Here is a 10,204-nt window from a genome sequence, read left to right as displayed (position 1 = left end):
CTCTAAAGCTCGTGTCTATTCTAGTAGTCTGTGTGGGTGTGTGTGTGTTAGGTACTCCGAGTAATAAGTCAGCAAAATTAAACAATTACATTACCCAAAATTTATTCTCGTGTTCATATACGCGCATTTTTAAAGTTTCTTTGAGTACATGCATATTGTTTGATAATAAAATAACAGAATTAAAACATTACAGTACACAAAATTATACACATTCTTTATTCTCGTGTATCTAAACTTTCTTTGGGCTATGACCAATACTAGTTAGTTGAATGTGTCTTGCCTAGCTGTCGATTAGTCTCGTCACATTTTGCATAGTGGTAGTGCGTGTGTGAAAAGTGCGCCAAGGCAATCACGTGAATCCTAGGCCTAGGAAGAATCGTGTCGCAGTTGTAATAATCACTTGTTGCTATACGCTTGGGTGCACACGGAACAACAAATTTAACTGATGAATTATTCACATGAGGGGTCCCCAACTCATGTACGAACAAAAAATCGCCGCCGGGCACGACAATGAGCTGACGTGCATAAAAGGTTCGCTAAATAAACTCAATATTTGCATATAATCAGCTTAACCACTGGCAAATAAATAAACAAATGTCTACTACTACCAGATCGTCGGCAAATAAACCAAAACGTGGATCTACAAAAACAAGTGATTCTACTAAGCCTGTCACTAACATCAACAACGAAGGTGAGTTAGACCCACCCAGCATACCGCAGCCCGATGACTTGGGTCCAGGCCAACTTTCGCATACGGCGGTACTTGGGGATATACAACACCTTCTATCCGATGACAAAGAACTTGTAAACATAGTTGCAGAAAGTATAAGTCAACATATCTTGTCATCGCCGGTCCTGCTCAACAGTATTGTTACATCGATATATGAAAATTAAACGATCATAAAATCGATAAGTGAAACCATAATAGATCGGGTAAGTCAAAATGTTTACGGAAGCGTTACCCATGACAACCAACTTGTAGAGGGCGAGATTTACTCACTTAAAGAGACTAATACAAAACTGAAGCAAGATATAAACTCAATAAATGAAAAGTTAGATGACTTAGAACAATATAGCAGACGGAACTGCCTAATATTACACGGGGTTCCAGAATCTACAAACGAAAACACAGATGTAGCTGCATTAGACTTTAGTGTGTTTCAATAATAAAAGTTAACATGGGCACCATTTAAGTATGACGGGCACCAGTTTAGTATGTTTTAATAATAAAGTTAACATGGGCACCATTTGAGTATGATGGGCACCAGTTTAGTATGTTTTAATAATAAATTTTAAAATGAGCACCATTTAAGTATGATGGGCACCACTTTAGTATGCTTTAATAATAAAAGTTAACATGAGAGTATGATGAGCACAATTTTAAAATCAAATGTTTTTTCAGGCAGCTCGTCTGACCTTGTCCTTGTCGGCCTTGTCTCATCATTGGGACAATCGTCTGAGGAGGAAGGCAAAAAAACCTTACAGGAATTTCCCTTTTTATGGCCCACAAAGTGCAATGACTGGGTACTTTCATACACTTTTCTTACTTACTTCTTCTCACTCCTTCATGGTAGAAACCCATCCTGTTAAATGGTCATCCGAAATGGACGTAAACAAATTTGCCCAAGGTGGTTTGTCCATGGTTGGTATATGATGCAGTATAAAAATATCATATTTCGCGCATTTCCAGAAGGTTTATGAATATTCAATTTTTCCCTCCTCATGTATAATTATTGATGACCTAACGCAAGCAGTGCCCATATAACGTCGACCGCTAACCTACCTCACCTCTCACATGTCCTGATCCTGAAAAGTAGGCCGAAAACGCGACCGTAATTACTGGAGCCCTACGCCTACTTATGTTTTGTCCCTTTGACTAATTCAAAAAAAAAAATAAAAGATTTCATTATAAGGGGGTTCATTTTGAAGTATCATAATAGTTATTAACTATCATAAAAAATTTGTCGGAAAAAAAATCATTTAACTGAAATACAGACGTTTTTTTGTTAAAAAAATAACTTTGACTTCCAGTCAAAGTTTTCGATCAAAACATATCCCATAAGGAAATGCGCTTGTTTGGCTACTCTGTATGCATAATCATAAAACTTCCTCACGATCTGTGTGAAAATACCTTCTCAACTGTGACGAGTTGTAAACAATCCTAATTAGCATATGCATAATGCGTAGTACTCGGGGGGTTTGAAATCTTTGTTTACTTTCGCTCGCGACAATTTTCCAGACGAAATGTAATCAAACTAATTTACCTGTTAATTACCTAAACTTGTTGTTTTTGGCTCGAATTTTCGACTTAAAGTGAATAATTTTAATATTACTTTTTCAAATTCAAATTCAAATATTCTTTATTCATCCTCAATCATGAAAATATACAACAACAATATATGAGAACATAAAAAAGATGAAAAGGAAACACATAAAAACTCAAAAGAGCTTGATTAGTTGTGTCCCCCTATGTCCCTAACTAGCCTAAAAAACTAAAACATAAATAATAAAAAAAGCTAAATCCTGCAACAAGTATTATTTTTAAAATTATTTGTAGAATGATAATAAATGTTCTTTAAACAATGATTTAAATATATATATTGATTTGGTACTTTGTAGTTCGTAATTCAAGTCATTCCACAATTTGGGTCCCACACATGACACAGTAAAACTAGTAGAAGTACGATTACGTTTTCTGAGTCTCATTTTGTCTTTAGATCTTGTATTATAATTATGGTAAGAACCATTTTTAATAAAGAGCGATGAAAAATGCACGTCCTGATTAGTAGTAACATTATACATGAAAAGCCCAATACTTATTGATATCCGCAATTTTAAGAAGTTTAAATTTATAGAAACATTCAGTCATTGAATCATTAAACTTTGACCATGTTATAGCTCGTAATGCCCTTTTCTGGAGTTTAAATAACTCATATAAATAACTTGGAAATGTGCTACACCATATTATGTTGCAATAAATTAATACTGGTTCAATGAGTGATTTGTATATTGTCCAGAGAGCATAGGTTGGTAAAAAATGTCTTACTTTATATAGTATGCCTACATATCGAGATATTTTCCTAGCTGTAACATTGATGTGGTTCTTATATGTGAGAAATTCATCAATATGTACTCCAAGGAATTTAGTCGATTTAACTCTATCTATTCTTTTATTGTTGACATAAATATTTACATTCTCTAAATTACTTGGATTTCGCTGATTGCGCAAAATTATGTAATTAGTTTTTTTAACGTTGATTGATAGTTTATTGCACATGAACCAATCCGAAACATTTTTTAGTTCACCATTAACTAGTTCTATGAGCGTATCCAAGTTTTCGTGAGATGCAGATATGTTTGTGTCATCAGCAAATAAAACAAAAGATAACGAGTTTGAGCAATTAAATACATCGTTAATGTACAAAATAAAAAGTAGAGGCCCCAGAATTGAACCCTGTGGTACACCGCAATTTATATCCATCAAACACGAACTTGTGTTATCAATAGACGTAAATTGTTTCCTTCCATTAATATAGTTTCTAAACCATTTAAGGGCCGTGCCTCTTATGCCATAGTGTTCCAATTTTTTAAGAAGTATATCATGGTTGATGGTGTCAAACGCTTTTGACAAATCAATAAATATTCCGATGGTATTTTTTTTCTTATCAAGCGCATCGGTTATTCGTTCAACCAGATCTATAACGGCCATAAAAGTAGAACTGTTTTTTCTGAAACCATATTGTGCATTATTAAGGATGTTAAACTTTGTGATATAATTATTTACTGTAATTTGAACAATTTTTTCAAGAATTTTTGAAGCGGTAGGCAGAATAGAGATCGGCCTATAATTACTGACGTCACTTTTATTGCCAGATTTAAAAATTGGAACTACTCTAGCTACTTTCATACTATCAGGGACCATGCCTGTCTCAAGAGAGAGGTTAAAGATATGTACAAGAGGAGATGCCACAGCAACAATAATATGTTTTAGAATGCGATTACTTAAGTTATCAACACCTTCTGAATTTGAATTTTTGATTTGACTAACTATTTCAATGACCTCTTCTTCATTCGTAGGATTGAAAAATATGGATTGGGATTGACTCTCTTTCATATATTGTTTAAAGTCAGAATTGTTTACATTTGGTATTTTTAAAGTCAGAATTGTTTACATTTGGTATTAAGTCAGAATTGTTTACATTTGGTATTCAGTCAGAATTGTTTACATTTGGTATTCCAATTGATTTGATATGGCCAATTTAAATTTAGAATATTTTGACCTTCATTTTTTTGTGTTTCAAGGGACAATACATCTTATTTTAACTCTAGATAGGTAGGCCTAGATAGTAGTGATCAGTAGTAGTGGGCTAACACGTCTGATTCTACACATTCTACACATTTTACGTTATACCATGTCTTCACATACGATCTAATGACAGCGATATCGTGTATTAAAAGTACTTAATACAGTCAAATAGGTCTATCTACTGTCGACGGACTATGGTCACGTCGGCCACATACCACATCGGACACATACGATATCTATGGAACGCCAAAACCACCACACAAAAAATGTACTAATTAGTATTTGACACAGTAACACAAACACACACTGAATCTATTTTAGTATTATTATTATTATATATCTCACACTTCAAAATATGTTATATTTTATGTTCTTTTTCATACTAGCGTGATTTTAATATTTTTATTATTTATACAATAAATAAATTTAAGAGTGATTGATTGATTTCAGAATTATTGTTGATGTTGTATTAATTATATACCTTATCTATGTTTATAATTAACGTTTGCGTGATTTTAATATTTTTATTATTTATACAATAAATTTTATTTTTTTATTTTTTAAGCTTGTTTGAGGGGTTTTTTGTTTTTGTGAAAAAAAAGAGCCATAGAAATCAAATATTAAAAAAATAAATGGACAACAACATTACGGTCTTTTTCTAAGTGTCTATTGTCTAGGTGTTTGTCTTTGATTTAGCGGATTCCTGGGTGCTAACAACACCCCAACACTTGGACGTTTATCTGTATATCTTCTAAGATTTGATTGACTTCAATAAACACAATAGTCTTTTATTATGTAGAAAAACCACGCACAATTTTCTTTTCTACGCTCTTCTCCCTTATAAAATGCTATGTTATCCCGGACCAATATCACTTTTAATTACATTTCCAAAATGTTCGAGTGTCAGATACCGGTAGGCGAAGATGAAGAAGAATTATTTTGTGAGGGATGTGAGAGATGGCAGTACCGTGGATGTGGAATGGGAGTGACGAGAGCGGAGTACTTGAGAGCGATGCGAGAAGATGGTTTCATTGATTGGATTGCAATCTATGCCCCGGAGTGCCGTACCATAAACTAAACGTTGAATTGAATATATGGATCATTCTTCAGTAAGTTTCTAATTTCAGGTTTATAAAAAATCGATTTTAAAACTTGCATTTTTAAATTTTAAAAGTTTATTATACATGGCAAGCGTATGTTTGGCGCGATCTTTATTATATATTTCGTATTTTATAAATACATGGTTCCATGTTGCTGTCATATCCGTCACATTTATGGAATATACAAAGATAGAAAAAATAACGGGTTAGGAACTATAAAATTATTTCCATTATTAATGATTTGATACTATACAGTATTTTTTTCTCGATTAATCAAAAAATGATTGTTTAAACATTTATTAGTATGATGTTATACATTCAAAACAATTTACTAATCCAAAAAATAATAATTTTCAGAAATAGTATGACTGTCACCGATGTTTTACAAAATTCTGTTGAATTAATATTACTAACCACTGACATAGTAGAAGAATATTGCTTATATTTCAATTATACCACATGGTTGCATTCAAATATTTTAGGATTTAAAAGGATTAAATATCCATGTGACGGAGATGAAACCGTGACGGATATGACTAACCTAAAAAATCATGTCACGGAAATGACTTTAAGATAATGATTTGAATATGTTTATTGACCAGAGTCACATGGATATAAAATGTAATAACATAATAAAGACATACAAAACAAAATGTACAACAAAAAAGGCCCTGACAATAACAAAAAGTCATATCCGTCACTGGCCGTCACCTCCGTCACAACGAAACATTGGGAAATGTGAGCTGGGGGGAGCTGAGCTTACCGTGACGGAGATGATGTATTTAGCATAGGACAGCCCAGGATCACCTCGTAGGCATGTCTGACAGCGGAGACGGAGTGCATACTTCTGGATAATGTGAATAAATTGTACTTCCAGTTAAAAAAAAATCAGAAATTATAAATATTTAATAATAATAATACCACATTTATATAGCGCCTTTTTCATGAGTAATCATGCTCAAAGGCGCTTTACAAGGATTATTACCTTATAAACTATCTTGCCTACGGATACAAGCAATGCGGCGAGAGTTGGATTCGAACCTAGGTCTGACGATCGGTAGTCCAACGTCCAACACACTGCGCCACACGCCCTCATTAATGAGTTCTATACCGTTCGGATATGACATTCAATAAAGGTACGCAACAGTAATTTTTCTAAAACCTCGTTTTATTTGCCTTTTTCCTCTTTTATTGAAAATAATGTGCGGATAGTTTTATTTCAATATCTTCGCATGTTTACAACGCACAATCAATTTTTCCCCCGCCATTCATTAAACTTTAGACGGCACATTTAAATTAAGTGACGGATATGACACAAAACTGCGGGACAAGCTTTTTCCAAACAAAACTTTACAGTTTGAGATTTAATGTATGTAGAGATAAATAATACAATCGCATGAAATGAAATGATTAACTAACTTTTTCCAATATTTTCAATAACAAATTTCCTGATATCAAAAATATATGGCGATCATAAAATTGAAGAGGTACGATCGGGACATGAGGTTTTAGGAGTTTGCCTGAAACATTTTTATAAAAATTAACAATATCAATGTTATTATCTTTGGTTTATGTAATTAATTATAATTACAATAAAGTTGATTATGAAAGACAAACGAGGCACATTGCAATTTATGTATATCGCCTAACTTCAGTAACTTAAGTTCATAAAATAAAGGTTCAGATGGAGTAATGCGAGACGTAAAAGTAATATTTCTAATATCACGCTTAATCAACTTATTAAGTTTATCGAGATGAGATGGATAGTCAGGAGCCCAAATTATGTTACAATAATCAAGTTGAAGTAAAATTAAAGAATTATATAAAGAAAGAAGGATACGCTGAGGAAAAGTGTGCTTAAGATTATTTATAATCCCAATTGTTTTAGAAATTTTATTTGCAATATGATTCTGATGACTAGTCCATCTCAAGTTTTCATGGATTAAAACACCAAGGAACATAGTCTCTGACGTTTGTTTAATGTTATCCCCATTAATAAATATATTGTAATTTGTGAGGTCTAACGATTGACGTTGTGTATGAAAAAGAATGTAATTAGTTTCTATGGAGTTTATAAGGAGTTTATTTGAAATGAACCAGTCATTATATTTTGACAATTCAATATTAACTATAGAAAATAAAAAATTTAAATCTGAATGAGAAAAAATAGTGTAGGAGATGACATGGAGTGTGTCACTGACTCTGGATAAGTCATTTACGTAAATTAGAAAAATGAGAGAGCCAAGAATAGAGCCTTGTGGCACCCCACCCCATCTCCTCCTCTGGTGATATACAATTACCAAACGAGACATATTTCTTCCTCATACTTAAAGATGTATTGTCCCTTGAAACACAAAAAAATTAAAGTCAAAATATACTAAATGTTTATTGGCCATATCAAAGTAATATTAAAGTTATTCACTTTAAGTCGAAAATTCGAGCCAAAAACAACAATTTTACGTAATTAACAGCTAAATTAATTTGATTACATTTCGTCTGGAAAATAGTCGCGATTAAAAGTAAACAAAGATTTTAAACCATGAGTATACATTATGCATGATGCTAATTAGGATTGTTTACAACTCGTCACGGTTGAGAAGGTGTTTTCACACAGATCGCGAGGAAGTTTTATGATTATGCATACAGAGTAGCCAAATAAGCGCATTGCATTATAAGATATGTTTTGATCGAAAACTTTGACTGGAAGTCAAAGTTATTTTTTGAACCAAAAAACGTCTGTATTTCAGTTAAATGATTTTTTTTTCCAACTAATTTTTGGTGAAAGTTAATAACTATTATGATACTTCAAAATGACCCACTTTTTTTCGAAATCTTTTTATTTTTATTTTTTTGGAATTTGACAAAGGGACAATACATCTTTAAGTAAACGAAACCAGTTTAAGGTGATACCCCTGATTCCATGATTGTTAAGTTTTTTAATAAGTATACGGTGATCTATAATATCGAAGGCTTTGGATAAGTCGACAAAGACAGATAACAAAAATTGTCTTTTTTTAAAGGTGTTTGTTACATTATTTATGAGATCAAGGATTGCATATGAAGTGGAATGAGATTTACGAAAACCGTATTGATGAGCAAAGAGTACGTTATTGCAATCCAGGAACTCATAGAGACGGGAGTACATTAATTGTTCAATTATTTTGGAAAAGGTACTAAGTAATGAAATGGGTCTGTAATTTGAAAGTTTATCTTGTCTACGTTTCTTGAAAATTGGAATAACTTTTGCTAACTTTAAATAATTTGGAAAACTGTCTGAAGAAAAAGATGAATTAATACAGAACGTAAGGTGATTAATACTGAGTGGAGAAACCAATGTAATAACGTATGGTGTAACTCTATCATCGCCACCTTCTTTATTTGGATCAAGATCATTTATAATTATCATCACTTCATGCTCAGTTACAGGATTTATAAGGAAAGAATGGAGAAGGGGATCAGGAAGATATGATTTAGGATTAATTAAGGAATCTGGCATTGAATTTTTAAGTGAAGTGCCAATTTTATAAAAATATATATTAAATTGATTACAAATATCTATTTCAGATGTAATGGTATTGTCATTTATTGTAAGTTGTTTAGGATATTTTCGACATGACTTATTAGGGGATAAAACAGAATTAATAATTGACCAGGTTTTTTTAAGATTGCCTTTGACCGTGTCAAATTGTAAAGAAAAATAATTCCTCTTTGCAGTACGGCAAAGCTTATTAAACATATTGTTATATTTTGTGTAAGTTAGTTTGCGATTAGGATCTTGTGATAAAATAATTTTTTTGTATTAATTTTGCTTTTTTTACTACATTTTCTAAGACCAGGCGACATCCATGGTTGTTTAGACATTTTTGCTTTGGGTACAGATTTATAGGTAGTATGTTTTTCATGTATATTATAGAATTTTAATAAAAATGTGTCAAAAGCGAAATTAGGTGTAGAGACGTTATAAACTTTGGACCAATCTTCATTTGTGATGTCATTACAAAAGGCATTAACATCCTGTATGCGGGGAGACAGTCTATCAGTAGCTTTTTATAATGGCATTGGTCATCATGAATAAGTTGAAAAATGGGAAGATGGTCAGAAATATCAGTGATAAGAACACCGGAGGAAATATTAGAATGAGTTTGGTTGGTATATGAGTGATCAATCAAGAGGGGCAGTTGTTGTAGTTATTCTAGTAGGTATCGATAACTGGTAAACCGTAAAATCCACTCATCCACAATTTTAAAAAAATGGGAAAATGAATGTAATAGCAAAATTATCTGGAATAATGTGTCATTCATTATTATTATTTTTATTTTGCATCGTTTAAAAGTTTGTTTTATTGGCAATAATGCTTTGTGCAAAGTTGGTAAAGAAGAAGATGATTATAATCCAGCATATCTGTTTTATGTAAAGAGGTACGTAGTGTCTAACTCATCTTAGACTGCGCAAAAATTGAAACATGCTACAAAACCGGACACATTCAATTCCTTTTAAAATAAACTAGAGCTTAGGTATGGTATAATATATAATATTTTACCAATTTGTGATAAATTATTTTAGTATGACAAACATGTTAGGAAGTAAAAAAAAAACGTGGTTGGACGTTTTTAAGTAAATATATATGTTTACGTTATTAAGTAAAAAAACGTGACATGTTAGTAAGTCAAAGAAAATAATGTTTACAAACCCAAAAAAAGTGATTTTATATAAATGCGAAATTTAGTTTTAAAGTGGGGTTATTACACTTTCCAAATGACCTTGTGCTTGTTGATCAGGTTTAGTTATGAAATGATAA

This window comes from Antedon mediterranea, chromosome 7 (assembly GCF_964355755.1).
Source record: "Antedon mediterranea chromosome 7, ecAntMedi1.1, whole genome shotgun sequence".
NCBI lineage: Eukaryota > Metazoa > Echinodermata > Crinoidea > Comatulida > Antedonidae > Antedon > Antedon mediterranea.
The sequence above is the reverse complement of the archived record's forward strand: the minus strand, read 5'-3'. Positions refer to the sequence as shown.